Source organism: Hyaena hyaena, unplaced genomic scaffold, assembly GCF_003009895.1.
Source record: "Hyaena hyaena isolate Hyena2069 unplaced genomic scaffold, ASM300989v1 scaffold_296, whole genome shotgun sequence".
NCBI classification, from domain to species: domain Eukaryota; kingdom Metazoa; phylum Chordata; class Mammalia; order Carnivora; family Hyaenidae; genus Hyaena; species Hyaena hyaena.
The window spans coordinates 2,025,051-2,040,532 of record NW_024080931.1 but is presented as its reverse complement, the minus strand read 5'-3'; the positions used below and the strand labels follow the sequence as shown (position 1 = coordinate 2,040,532).

At 43.1% G+C, this 15,482-nt stretch overlaps 1 long non-coding RNA gene across 1 annotated transcript; it reads left to right on the top strand.

Moving 5' to 3' along the window:
* Nucleotides 1–2: 2 nt before the first annotated feature.
* On the top strand, nucleotides 3–15,141 carry LOC120242068. Its single transcript, XR_005531010.1, has 3 exons — nucleotides 3–109; nucleotides 13,467–13,625; nucleotides 15,079–15,141. It is a non-coding gene; the product is annotated as an uncharacterized LOC120242068 (long non-coding RNA).
* The last annotated feature ends 341 nt before the right edge of the window (nucleotides 15,142–15,482 follow it).

The window sequence follows — 15,482 nt, the reverse complement described above, 5'->3', positions numbered from 1 at the left end:
TCTGGCCTCAGGTCAACCAAACATGCCCGAGTCCTCAGCCCCCAAGTGACACTGGGCCCCGCTACCCCAGCAGGACACAGTCATAAATGTGACACGTTACAGTACTCAGGTATGCGTTATATTCTCCAAGGAAAGTCACGGCAGATAGAGTTTGTAGTCAGTCCCTGTGAACGTGGAATGTAAAAGGCTCTACTTCCCTTCTCCACATGGTACACTGATGTGGCACAGGTCTGCGACCATACAAAAAACAGAACACTGAGTTTTACTCTTAAAAATGTGAGCTCCAGGCGCCTGGGCGGCTCAGTATATTAAGCATCTGACTTGGTTTGGGGTCAGGTCATGATCTCATCGTTTGCAGTTTCGTGGGTTTGCATCCCCAGTCCCGCTGCCACTCCCAGTCCGGCTCCCTGCTAATGGCATGGTGCCTGGTTGGGATTCACCCTCCCTCTGTCTCTCTGCCTCTTCCTAGCTCGCTCGCTCTCTCTCTCAAGTAACACTTTAAAATACATTTTAATACATAAATTTAAATAAAAAATAAATTTTTAACAAGTGTGAGTATGGTATGCGAATTATAGCTCCATTTTTCAAACAGATTTAAAGTTCAAAATAGCTGTGAAGCCATGTCTCCTGGCCACAACAGACATACTTTATGTCTCTGGATTGGCCTATTCTGCATTTAATTAAAAAAAGTGTTTTTTTAATGTTTACTTACTTTTGAGAGCAAGAGCGAGTGGGAGAGGTACAGAGCGGGAGACACAGAATCTGAAGCAGGCTCCAGGCTCCAAGCTGTCAGCACAAAGCCCGATGTGGGGATCGAACTCACCGCCAGCGAGATCATGAAGTCAGCTGCTTAACCCACTGAGCCACCCAGGCGCCCCTATTCTGCATTTTATATATGAGTATGTGTCCATGTGAGTTTGGTCTCTTTCACATGGCATATTTTCTCTTTTTAATTTAAATCCAAATTAGTTAACATACACTGTAATAATAATTACAGGAATAGAATTCAGTGACTCATCACTTACATACGACACCTAGCACTCATCCCAAGAAATGTCCTCCTTATTGCCCCTCACCCCTTGGCTTTGTCCCAACCCAACACCCCACCAGCAACCCTCAGTTTGCTCTCTGTTCTTCAGAGTCTCTTATGGTTTGCCTCCCTCTCTGTTTTTATCTTATTTTTGCTTCCCTTCCCTTATGTTAATCTGTTTTGTATCTTAAAATTCCACAGAGTGAAATCACATGTATTTGTCTTTCTACGACTGACTTATTTCGCTTAGCATAATACATTCTAATTTCATCCACATTATTGCAAATGGCAATATTTCATTCTTTTTGATTGCCAAGTAACATTCCATTGTGTATATGTGTGTGTGTACACACACATCTTCTTTATCCATTCATCAGTCGATGGACATTTGGGCTCTTTCCACACTGGCTATTGTCGACAGCGCTGCTATAATAAACACTGCAGTGCATGTGCTCCTTCAAATCAGCACTCTTGTATACTTTAGATAAATACCTAGTTGTGCAATTGCTGGGTCGTGGGTTGTTTTATTTTTAATTTTTTGAGGAACCTCCATACTGTTTTCCAGAGTGGCTGCACCAGTTTGCATTTCCAACAGAAGTGCAAAAGGGTTCCTATTTCTCTGCATCTTCTCCAATATCTGTTGTTGCCTGAGTTGTTAATTTTCATCATTTTACAGGTGTGAAGTGGTATGTCACTGTGGTTTTGATTTGTATTTCCCTGATGATGAGTGATGTTGAACATTTCCTCATGTCTATTACCCATCCGGATATCTTCTTTGGAAAAGTGTCTATTCATGTCTTTTGCCCATTTCTTCACTGGATTATTGGTTTTTTTGCATGTTGAGTTTGGTTCGCTTTTTTATCTATTTTCGATACTAACTTTTTATCAGATATGTCATTTGTAAGTATCTTATCCCACTCTGTCGTTGCCTTTTGTTTCGCTGATTGTTTCTTTCACTGTGCAGGAGCTTTTTATTTTGATAAGGTCCAAATAGTTCATTTTTGCTTTTGTTTCTCTTGCCTCCAGTAACGTGAGAAGAAGTTGCTATAGCTGAGGTCAAAGAGGTTGTTGTCTGTCTTCTCCTCTAGAATTTTGATGGCTTCCTGTCTTACATTTAGGTCTTTCATCCATTTTAGTTTATTTCTGTGTATGGTGTAAGAAACTGGTTCAGGTTCATTCTACATGTTGCTGTCCAGTTTTCCCAACACCATTTGCTGAAGATACTGTCTTTTTTCCATTGGCTATTCTTTCCTGCTTTGTCAAAGATTAGTTGGACATACACTTCTAGGTCCATTTCTGGGTTCTCTGTTCTATTGATCTACCTGTCTGTTCTTGTGCCAGTACCATACTGTCTTGATGATTACAGCTCTATAATACAGCTTGAAGTCTGGAATTGTGATGCCTCCAACTTTGGTTTTCTTTCTCAAAATTGCTTTTGCTATTTGGGGTCTTTTCTGGTTCCATACAAATTTTAGGATTGTTTGTTCTGGCTCTCTGAAAAATGTGGGTTGCCATTTTGGTAGGTATTGCACTGAATATGGAGATTGCTTTTGGGTAGTTACCCTAACATTTTAACAGTATTTGTTCTTCCAATCCATCAGCATGGAGTGTCTTTCAATTTTTTTGTGTGTCTTCTTCAATTTCTTTCATAAGCTTTTTTATTTTTAATGTTTAATTTTGAGAAAGGATGAGCAGGGGAGGTGCAGAGAGAGAGAGAGGAGGAGACAGAGGATCCGAAGCAGCCTCTGTGCTAAGTTCAGACAGCCTGACGTGGGAATTGAACTCACAAAATGTGACATCGTGACATAAGCCAAAGTCAGACACTTAATCAACTGAACTTCCCAGGCTCTCCTCTTTCATAAGCCTTCTAGAGTTTTCAGTGTATAGATTTTTCACCTTTGGTTATGTTAATCCTAGGTATTTTACAGTTTTTGATGCAATTGTAAATGGGATCGATTCCTTTATTTCTCTTTCTGTGCTTCACTATTGGTGTATAGGAATGCAAATTATTTCTGTACATTGATTTTATATCCTGAGACTTTGCTGAATTCGTGTATCACTTCTGGCAGTGTTTTGCTGGAATCTTTTGCATTTTCCACATAGAGTATCATGTTGTCTGCAAAGAGTGAAAGTTTGACTTCCTCCTTGCCATTTTGGATGCTTTTCATTTCTTTGTGTTGTCTGATTGCTGAGGCTAGGACTTCCAACACTATGTTGAATAACAGTGGTGAAAGTGAACATCCTTGTCATGTTCCTGACTTTAGGGTAAAGCTCACAGTTTTTCCCCATTGAAAATGATAATAGCTGTGGGTCTTTCATATATGGCCTTTATGATCTTGAGGTATAATCCTTCTATCCCTACTTTTTTTTTTAAATGTTTTATTTATTTCTAGGAGAGAGAGAGAGACAGCGTGAGCATGGGAGGGTCAGAGAGAGAGGGAGTCACAGACTCTGAAACAGGCTCCAGGCTCTGAGCTAGCAGTCAGCACAGAGCCCGACGCGGGGCTCGAACCCACGAACCGCGAGATCATGACCTAAGCGAAAGTCGGACGCCTAACCGACTAAGCCACCCAGGTGCCCCTATCCCTACTTTCTTGAGGGGTTTTATCAAGAAAGGATGCTGTAGTCTGTCAAATGCTTTTTTAGCATCTATTGAGAGAATCATGTAATTCTTATCCTTTCTTTTATTGTGATGTATCACACTGATTAATTTGCAGATATTGAACCAGTCCTGCATCCCAGGAATAAATCCGATTTGTCTGTGGTGAGTGATTCTTTTAATGTTGGATCCAGGGGAGCCTGGGTGGCTTAGTCGGTTAGGCGTCCGACTTTCGCTTGGGTCATGATCTCACGGTTCGTGGGTTCGAGCCCCGCGTCGGGCTCTGTGCTGACTGCCAGCTCAGAGCCTGGAGCCTGTTTCAGAGTCTGTGACTCCCTCTCTCTCTGACCCTCCCCTGCTCACACTGTCTCTCTCTCTCTCCTAGAAATAAATAAAAATATTTTTAAAAAAATGTTGGATCCAATTTGCTAGTATCTTGTTGAGAATTTCTGCATCCATGTTCATCAGGGACATTGGTCTGTAGTTCTCCTTTTTAGTGGGGTCTTTGTCTGGTTCTGGAATCAAGGTTATGCTGTCCTCACAGAATGAGTTTGGAGGTTTTCCTTCTCCTTCCTTCTTTTTTTTTTTTTTTTTTTGGAACAACTTCAAAAGAATAAATGTTAACTCTCCTTAAGAGTCTGGTAGAATTGCCCTGGGGAGCCTTCCAGCTCTCCACTCTTGATTGTTGAAGTTTTTAATTATTGATTCAATTTCTTTACTGATTATGGGTCTGTTAAAATTTTCTATTTCTTCCTGTTTCAGTTTTGGTAGTTTATATGTTTCTAGGAATCTGTCCATTTTTTCCAGATTGCCAAATTTGTTGGCATATAATTTCTCATAATATTCTCTTACCATTGTTTGTATTTCTGCCGTATTGGTTGTGATCTCTCCTCTTTTATTCATCACTTTATTTGAGTCCTTTCCTTTTTCTTTTTGGTCAATCTGGCTATGGATTTATCGATTTTGTTAAGTCTTTCAAAGAACCAGCTCCTGGTTTCATTGATCAGTTCTGCTTTTTTAAAATTTCGGTATCAGGCCGTGTGGCCAGCCTCGGACCAAATGCAGCACCAGGCGGCGGCGAGAGCATATGCCTCGGTGAGAACAGGACTTGAGTCTGCTCTGTCTTCCACTGCGAATATTCAACAGATGTTTTTGAACTCAGGAGGGAACAGCTAGTAGATTCATGGCCTACCTCAAGAAACAAGCCAAAGTACACATGGTGGAGAGTCCCAAATACTACTACGAGTAGGAAAATAAAATAACCAAGGTCTCAACAAGAAAGACCAAGAGATACCGTTCAAAGAACACTTTCTGAATGGACAGGCCCTGGACAGTCAAAGAGCTTTCTTTGGTACAGCAGCACTCACAGGTGCAGAGTGCATAACAAGCTTTTAAAACTAACAAGAGATAGAAAACTAATCAAAATGACGAAACAGAAGAGCTCTCCTCCAAAGAAATTCCAGGAAGAAATGACAGCTAAAGAACTGCTCAAAACAGATGTAAGCAAAATAACTGAAGAAGAATTTAGAACAACAGTCACAAAATTAATCGCTGGGCTTGAAAAAGGCATGAAAGACATCAGAGAAACTATTGCTACGAAGACTATGGAGCTTAAAAATAGTTGTGATGATTAAAAAACGCTATAAATGAGATGCAAAATAAAATGGAGGCGTCCAATGCACGGACTGAAGAGGTAGAAAGGAGAATAAGTGGTTTAGAAGACATAATTATAGAAAAATGAGGAAGCTGAGAAAAAGAGAGATAAACTGATACAGGAACACAGAAGTAGAGTTCGAGAGCTCAGCGATACAATCAAACAGAAAAATATCCATATCATAGGAATTCCAGAAGAGGAAGAGAGAGGGTAAGGCGCTGAAGGAGTCCTTGAACAAATTAGAGCAGAGAACTTCCCCAATCTGAGAAGGAAACAGACGTTGAAATCCAAGAGACACAGAGAACTCCCCTCAGACGTAACTTGGATCGATCTTCTGCACGACATATCATAGTGAAACTGGCAACATTTAAGGACAAAGAGAGAATTCTGAAAGCAGCTAGGGATAAAAGGGCCCTAACATAAAAAGGGAAACCCATCAGAGTGGTGGCAGACCTATCTACTGAAACTTGGCAGGCCAGAAAGGAATGGCAGGAGATCTTCAATGTGATGAACAGAAGAAAATATGCAACCAAGAATCCTCTATCCAGCAAGCCTGTCATTCAGAATAGAAGGAAAGATAAGTCTTTCCAAATAAACAAAAATTGAAACAATTTGTCACCACTAAACCAGCCCTACAAGAAATCCTGAGGGGGATTCTCTGAGAGAAATGTTGCAAGGAACACAAGATACCAGAGACACCACAAGCATGAATCCCACAAAGGACACGATGACTCTAAACCTACATATTTCAATAGTAACACTGAATGTAAATGGACTAAATGCCCCAGTAAAAAAACATAGGGTAGCAGAATGTTTAAGAAAAACAAAATCCACCTATTTGCTGTCTACAAGAAACTCATTTTAGACTGGAGGACACCTTCAGATTGAAAGAAAGGGGATGGAGAAATATCTATCATGCTACTGGAAGTCAAAAAAAAAAAAAAGCTGGAGTAGCCATACTTAGACAAACTGGACTTTAAAGACAATAACAAGGGATGAAGAAGGGTATTATATAATCAGTACAGAGTCTATCCATCAGGAAGGGCTAACAATTAAAATTTCAGTATCATTGATTTTTTATTTTATTTTTGTGTGTTTTTTATTTATTTCTGAGAGAGAGAAAGAGCATGAACAGGGGAAGGTCAGAGAGAGAGGGAGACACAGAATCCGAAGCAGGCTCCAGGCTCTGAGCTGGCAGTCAGCACAGAGCCCGACGTGGGGCTCGAACCTACAAACCTGAGATCATGACCTGAGCGGAAGTCAGATGCTTAACCGACTGAGCCACCAGGCGCCCTTCAATATCATTGATTTCTGCTCTTTTTATTATTTCTCTTCGTCTGTGGGTTTGGAGCTTTATTTGTTGTTCTTTTTCCAGCTCTTTTAGGTGTAAGGTTAGGTTGTGTACCTGAGACCTTTCTTCTTTAGGAAGGCGTGGATTACTATATATTTCCCTCTAAGAACCACCTTTGATGCATCCCAGATGTTTTGGGCTGTTGTGTTTTCTTTTTCATTGGCTTCCATGTACTTTTTAATTTCTTCTTTAATTTCTTGGTTAGCCCACTCATTCTTTAGTAGGATGTTTTTTAATCTCCAAGTATTCATGGTCTTTCCAAATTTTTTATTGTGGTTGATTTTGAGTTTCATAGCGCTGTGGTCTGAAAATATGCAAGGTATGATCTCAATCTTCTTGTACTTGCTGAGGGCTGATTTATGTCCCAGTATGTGATCTACTCTGGAGAATGTTCCATGTGCACTCAAGAAGAATGTGAATTCTGCTGCTTTAGGATGAAATTTTCTGAATATATTTGTTTAGTCCATCTGGTCCAGTGTGTCATTCAAAGTCGTTGTTTCCTTGTTGATTTTCTGCTTAGATGCTCTGTCAACTACTGTAGGTGGGGTGTTTAAGTCCCCTACTATTATGTTATTATTATCAATGGGTTTCTTTATGTTTGTGATTAATTGATTTATGTATTTGGGTTCTTACATGTTGGGGGGATAAATATTTACAATTGTTAGATATTCTTGGTGGGTAGATGCTTTCTTTTGATGACCATTCGCACAATAGATGGTTCTTCATCCCCTTACTTTTATCTGCAGGTGTTTTTAGGTCTAAAATGACTCTCTTGTAAGCAGCATATAGATGTCTTGTTTTTTAGAGGTCTGGTTTAGTGGTCATGAACTCCTTTAGTTTTTCTTTGTCTGGAAAACTCTTTTATCTCTCCTTCTATTTTGAATGACAGCCCTGATGGATAAAGAATTCTTGGCTGCATGTTTTTCCGATTCAGCATGTTGACTATATCCTGCCACTCCTTTCTGGCCTGCCATGTTTCTGTGGATAGGTCTGCTGTGAACTTGATCTGTCTTCCCTTATAGATTAAGGGCTTTTTTCCTCCTTGCTGCTTTCGTAACTCATTCCTTGTTTGTGTATTTTTCTGAATTTGACTGATATGCCCTGGTGATGGCCGGTTTTTGTTGAATCAAATAAGATTCTCTGTGCTTCTTGGTTTTTAATGTCTGTGTCCTTCCCCAGATTAGAAACATTTTCTGCTAAAATGGCTCACATAAACCTACTCCCCCCTTTCCTCTCTTTTCATCTTCTGGGACTCCTGTAATTCAGATGTTATTCCTTTTTAATAAGTCACTGAGTTGTCTAAGTCTTGTATCATGATCTTTTGCCTTTGTTTCCCTCTTTTCTGCTTCATTATTTTCCATAATTGTATCTTCTAAATCATTGATTCCCTGCTCTGCTTTGTCCATCCTTACCATCATGGGATCTATTCGAGATTGCATCTTGGTTATAGCACTTTTAAGTTCATCCTGACTAGACTTTATTTCTTTTATCTCCGCACAAAGGAATTCTATGCTTTTTTCAACCCCAGCTAGTATTCTAAATTCTAGTTCAGACATCTTTCTTATGTCTCTGTTGATTAAGCCCCGGGCTGTCATTTCTTCCTGTTTTTTCTTTTGGGGTGAATGCCTTCATTTTGTGATGTTGGAGGAAGAAAAAAAAAATAAAATAAAAACTTAAAATTAAAAAATTAAAAACAAAGAATCAAAGGAAGCTACATCCTAGGTGTGTTTTGGTCTGCCTGTGGAAGGAAGCTTGGTAGAAAAAATGAAATGAGATAGAACAAAACGCTTTTAATAAAAAGCAAAGTAAAAACCATAAAAATAAGAATAAATTTTTCTCTTTCTGTATCCAAGAATGAGGAAGGGGGGGGGAAGAAAATTTAAGCAAAAGCAGAAGTAAAGAAAATGAACAAATACATAAACCAGCCCACAGAATGAAACCAGAATGAAGTTACATCTAGTTTCCCCTAAAACTGTAACTATGAAGCCTTGTACAGTCTGGACACCAAGCAGGTGGAGAGACTTGTGCCGGTCTTCTAGGGGATGAGCTTGGAGGGTGCAGTGGGCAGGGCTTGGTGTAATAGCTTCGTGCTCCACTAGGTGGTGCTACTTAGCTTAATGGGGTGGATCAGTGTGGCCTGAGTGCGCATGTGCAGGAGAGGCGGAAATGGCTTCACCCAACTGCCTAGCCGCTGGTGTAGGAACTTCGTGCTCTCATGGACTCGTCATCAAGCATACCTCCTTTGTCTCAGGCCTCCGTCCACTCCCCACCTCTACCCTGTCCAGGTCCAAGCTGTCCGCCTGGCAGGCGGCAACCCCCTCCAGAGTTTTATCTCAAATGGAGTTGTTTCAAAACCTCACACTTCAGAGACCCCTGCAGCTTGGACCTGTGCCAACTCTCTGGGCGAATCTCACTGAGCAATGGCCAGGTGCCCACTTGCCCCAGAAAACGTTCGTGCGACTGCTCAGCAGCAGCAGTTCAAGCACTATGGCAAACCACAACACAGCCAGCACCGGGTTTCACCTCACTCTGGCATCTTTGTCCCAGTACCAGCAAATGTGGCTGCTCTCTGGGGTCTGCTGGGATCTATCCCCACAGGGAGGCCGACCGGCCTCTACCACCAAATGCACTCCAAACAGGGGAACTGCTTCTCCCCCATGTGGCACACAGACCTGGCTCCCAGCTCCAGGGGATTCACCCTGCATCCTCACCAGAGCACCGCTAGGCACTGAGCTCCAAAACTTCAGACTCTATACTTCACTGTTTATAGAATCCTGGTGGTAGTGAAACCCCCTCCTTTCTTCCTATCAGTGGTTTTAGGGAACAGATTTCTTGTTAGGTCCCCTGCAAGTGTCTTTCACTCTCTCCTTTCTCTCCGGCTACTTTCAGAAAAGTGCTTCTCTTGCACTCCCAATGCACTGCACACTCCCCCTTTCTCTGTCTTCCGTCCTCAAAACAGCTCCCTACCTTCCATGGCTTTTCTCTCCGCCAGTTAACCTCTCTGCACCAGGTACTTGCCAAGCTTTGCAGCTCAAGTTAGGCATATTGTGTTAATCCTCTGATCAACTTCCTAGGGCTTCAAAATCTTTTGGTGCTGATCTAGCTGCGTTTCAGGGATGAGACGAGCTCAGGGCCTCTATGCTGCTCTGCCAACTCAACTTGCTCCTCAAGATTCATTCATTTTACAATACGTGTCCGTGCTTCATTCCTTTCTGGGGCTGAATAATTGTCCCTCCTGTGTATATGCTGCACCCTGTGCATCCATCCATGCACTGGGGGACACTTAGAACATTTCCCTCTTTTGCGGGATCTGCACAGTTCTGCAGCTGACATTCATGTGCACACATCAGAGTGTTTCAATTTACGTAGGAATGGAACACTCGGGTCATATTATAATCCTGTTTAACATTTTGAGGAACCACCAAACATATTTTCCACGTCAGCTGCCCTAGTTTACATTCCCACCAGCCAAGCACAGGGTTCCAATTTCTGCACATCCTGACTGCCGCTGCTTCCCTGGATTCTGGCTCCTCACCATCCTCGTGAGTGGCAAGTGGTATCGTCTTGCGTTTTGTCTTGTTTCCCTTCACGGTTAGTGAGGTTGAGGATTTTTGCACGTGTTTATTAGACATTTGTGTGTCATCCTAAAATAAATGTCTATTCAAGGTTTTGCTCACTTTCTAACTGGGTCGAATTTTTGTTATTCAGATATAAGCGTTCTTTGCGTATTCTGGATGGTAAAAATCTTGTCATACATTTGATTTACAAATACATTCTCCCATTTCATGGGAGAAATTTAATCTCTTCCTATTGACCTTTAATATGCAAAAGATTTTTATCTTCCTGAAGCCTAATTTACCCACTCTCTCTTGTGCTCAGCCCACCTACAAGCCAGAAAATTCTGATGGCTCTAACTTCAAATTCTAACTGGGCTCCAACCTCCACATCATTGCCATGGCTACCAACCCAGTGTGATCCACCACCTTGGCTGACATCATCTTCCCAGTGCCTGCTGTCATGGTAACAGAAGGATCCTGTGTAGGTGCCTAATCAACTCATCTTGAGGGTCCATGCCACCCACCACCAAAGTCAGTCTTCTTGGCTTACCAGCACATGTGACCCACCCCATCTTCTCCTCTCACGTCTGCTGTGCCTCCTCCCCCCTCACTCTTCTGCGGTGACACTGGCCCTCTGGTGTCCTTCGGATATCCAAGGCCCCCTCCCTCCTCCAGAGTGCATTCGGTACCTGGGGCTGCTGTAACACAGCAGGGGACAGACATTCGTGGTGTCACAACTGAGGTGGCTGGAAGCCTGAGATCAGTTTGTCTGCAAGGTTGGCTCCTTCTAGAGGCTCTGAAGGAGAATGTGTCCCAGGCCTCCCTTCCAGCTGCTGGGGGCTGCCCACAACCCTTTGCATTCCTTGGGGGGTAGACACATCATGCCAATCCCTGCTTCTGTCTCATGTGGTCAAGGCCTGTCTTCAGTGCAGGCCTCTACGTCCAAATTTCCCGGTTTTATAAGGACACCCATCATTGGGCCAAGACCTACCCTAATCCAGTATGGCCTCATCTTCATTATCTTCATTACATGTGCAAACACCTGATTTCTAGGTAAGACTATATTCTGAGGTTACATGGGACATGAAACTTGGGGGCTACAATGCTGGACCCAGAGTATGTGTATGCCTGTACTGCACATACCTTATCATCAACTTAGGTATCAACTTGCAGTGCTGTCTGGAATCCTTACTTTACTATTTTGGTTTCCTAGTCCTTGCAACCACATACAGATCTCTCTGAAATATACACATATATTTCAGACTATAAATCCATGGATATTTCTGAAATACAGTATATAAACTCCACATACATTTTCCTTTCATCCCTTCACTGTACTACAATGCTACTGTGAAATCTACACATAGATAATTATGCTTCTGTTCTTTAACTGTGGGCAAGGCCAGCAGGCCTATTTCCCAGAATCCCTGTCTGTATGGTCCTAGGTGACAACTCACCAATGGCCAAACTGCATGAGTATTAGAAGTACAAGTGAAGGGGCGCCTGGGTGGCTCAGTCGGTCAAGCATCCGACTTTGATTCAGGTCATGATCTCACAGTTTGTGAGTTCAAGCCCCGCATCGAGTTCTCTGCTGTTCAGTGCAGAGCCTGCTTGGGATCCCCTCTCCCTCTCTCTCTGTCCCTCTCCCACTCACGCTCTACCTCAAAATAAATAAATTTTAAGGTGGCTCAGTCGGTTCAGCGTCCGACTTCAGCTTAAGTCATGATCTCAGTTTGTGGGTTCGAGCCCCACGTCAGCCTCTGTGCTGACAGGTAGCTCAGAGCCTGGAGCCTGTCTTCAGATTCTGTGTCTCCCTCTCTCTCTGACCCTCCCCTGATCATGCTGTCTCTCTCTCTCAAAAATAAATTAAAAACATTTAAAAAAGTTTTTTAGATAAATAAACTTTAAAGAAAAAAGTACAAGTGAAGATGCCCTAGTATAATGTTGGGGTCACCATACAGATGGACCAATGCATAGGAGCTAGTCTGGCAACAGCCTGCTGCCCATTTTTCTGAATAGTAGTCTGTCATTCAAGCATGTACCCAAACTAAACAACAAACTTTCCCCTTCCGTTTTCTTAGCAGTCCTGTGTTCCACTCATGATCTCCCCCATCATGGTACCAATTCTATGGTCAGAAACCCATAGCTTTGGGGTTTACAACCAGTCACATCATCCTGTGTTCCACTCATCATCTCCCCCATCCGTGGTACAGATTCTATGGTCAGAAATCCATAGCTCTGGGTTTTCCAACCAGTCACACCATGTCCCCCAGGCTCCCGATTCAGGCTGCCATGTTTGTTGATTCTCTTTGGTGCTCTGACTCCTCTCTTCTCTAGATCATACCATATTTGTGTAAGATAGCATTTGTGGGTGCCAGGCTGACTCAGGAGGTGGAGTATAAAACTCCTGATGTCAGGTTAATGAGTTTAAGCCCCACATTGGCTGGAGAGCTTACTAGTAAAAAAAAAAAGGGGGGGGAGGGATCATTTGTATAGCAAACATCCATCTTCTCAATAATTTCACAAGATCAGGGACCTTGATTCCAGGACAACAGATACAAAGGCCCAGCTAAAAGGCACATGGAATTTTGACTTTCTGATGCTTTGTGAGGTGTCTACACTGCTCATCCTTCTGTGTGAGAAATTAGCACCTTCTGCATATCTCAGGGTGAATGTGGCAGTTCTCCATTTACACAGAGCTGAATCCAAGTCATTAGTAGATGTTGACTTACTCTACTTATGTGAGATTAAAAAATGTGCATTTGGTTTTTTGAGGTTTTTTTATTTTGAAAAATTAACGTTTATTTATTTTTTGAGAGACAGAGAGAGACAGGGCATGAGTGGAGGGCAGAGAGGAAGACAGACTCCGAAGCAGGCTCCAGGCTCTGAGTTGTCAGCACAGAGCCCAACGTGGGGCTCGAACTCCCAGACCGTACGATCACGACCTGAGCCGAAGTCAGACACTCAACCAACTGAGCCCCCTAGGCGCCCCACAAGGTGCACTTGTTTACTCAAACAAATGATTCTATGTGTTTCCCAGGAACCCCTAAACTGCATTTAAATATCACTTGTATACTAACAAATGTAACTCTTTATGAGAGAGATTATATCAAAATATCCCTTTGCGCTTAGGGAGTATCAAATCAGCCCTGTTAGTTCTCATTTAGGACAATTCTTGGTTAGTATTTTCATGTATTCTGAGTCATAGTACCAAGTGCACAGGATTTTAGGAATTTTTTTTTCTTTCGGGCCAATTTTTAAAATTCTATACTTAGGATTTTTGTCATTACCATGAGTGGAGCACATTACTAAGACAATGACTTGGTCAACGCCCTCCACGCCCAGACCACCAGGGCCACACCTGTCGTCAGAGAGGATCGCACTGGATCAGGACATGGGATGAACACAACTCATGAAGACGGGCAGAGATGTTGGTGAGAGGGACACACTGTGACATGTACCACATGAGGATGTGCTCTGACGGGACGCGTGCAGACGTGTGAAGGACGGTGAGGGTGTGGGAAGGGCTCCTTTACTCTGGACCAGATGCTGGCAGGAAGGACATGTGAGTTTATGTCAGAGATTTCCACGTGTGTTAGAAAGCAGGCGGGAGGCGGTGCAGCTCAAACTATGAATCAAGAGGCAGCAGCACGTAAGCAAGAAGCGGGGATATTTGTGGGTTTTGTGGACTCTGGTTTCAGCCTCTTTACACACATGAGCACATCATGGGCTTCACGTTCAGGATGCATCACAGACAAGGAAGTGCCTCATCTGAGAACAGGCTGGGGGTGGTGGTGAAATGATTTCTGCTCCGTGACAATGTCACAGCCCAATACCGAGTACAGGGCCAGCCTCCACCGTCTGAGGCAATGACTGCCATTCTCATTGACCATGTGAACACTGACATGCTGCCTACTCATAGCCAGCAGTGTGTCAAAGTTCTTCCATAAAGAAACCCAGCATTTATACATCCAGTTGCTCCTCAGAAAATGCTAGCAGGTAATACTGTTTTTATCTCCTTGTATGAGTTAACTGTGACCTATAAATGCAGAAGATTTTCCAAAAATCATAAAGCAAGAAAGGAACCAACTTAGGATCATGATTCAAATCCAGCCTTTCCTTCCCAGACTCTATACTCAGCGTCAGGTGCTGATTACTGACCCTATTTCATGTGGTACACACTCAGCTCAAAGCACACAATTCCATTCCACGCTGATCCAGGCGCTGCCGGCACTTGCCCACATGGCCGGCGGTCCACCCTCCTGCTCATGCTCACTCCCGTGGTGCTTCCCGGGGTCACCCCATCTCTACACGCACAGACTGTCCCTCTCAGACTTGAAGATAATACACTGTTGTCCTGGGCCTTCCTATGACCCCTGCTGTCACTGCGAAGACCGGCCAACCCCTAAGGGCCACAGAACAGGTGCACCTTCACGGCCTCTACACATGTAGTCAGTGGTTGTCCCTGCAAAACTGCGGAGTCAGAATCAGAAGGGCACCAGAGAGAAAAGGAACATCACTTCACAAGGAAAACCTCATCTAGGTATTTGCAATAGTGAACTATTTGTACATGTTTGAAATCAGGGATTTCATAGTCTGCTATGAAGAAACAAAAGTCCCACGGAAAACGTTGCATACGGACTATTTCCCATCGGTGCAGAAATCGCCATGTTGTTGAGACCCACACCTTCCATGTTGTTAGGTCGGTGTAACGTTGTCCCCATGACGAGGCCATATTGGTGAACTGAGGACAGAAGACAGGAAAGCCCATTCCAACAGTGGTTGGAATGACTAAACATAAGCATTACTCGATAAAGACACAGGTATCTTTATTTTCCATTGACACTACGAATGTCTGTACATTTCCTTTACCATTCCTTTCCCCAGGTACCAGTGGGACCACTCCCCATACACATCATCTCAGACGTGAAGCCCAACCAGCTCCGCCCGAAATACAACCAGACTCATATCCCACCCGGTCAGCCTTTATCTCTGTGGCCACTGGGGCAGATCAACAGAAGCATGAGTGGTCTGAAGGAAAAGAGAAAGGCTTGGCCCATTTTTCTTCCACTAGAAATAATACAAGGAGACAGCACTGGATGAAGCATTATGAACCAATTACGCATCCATCACAGTTAGAAATGTCCTGTTCAGCACAACTCCCAGCAAGGAGGAGGAAGGGAGGAAGGATACGTTTCCATTTGGGGATCAATTTTCCATTAACTTTCTAAACTACGTGGACAACACACATTGGGAAGCAGCATTTCCAGAAATTATTAGTTTCCTCAAGG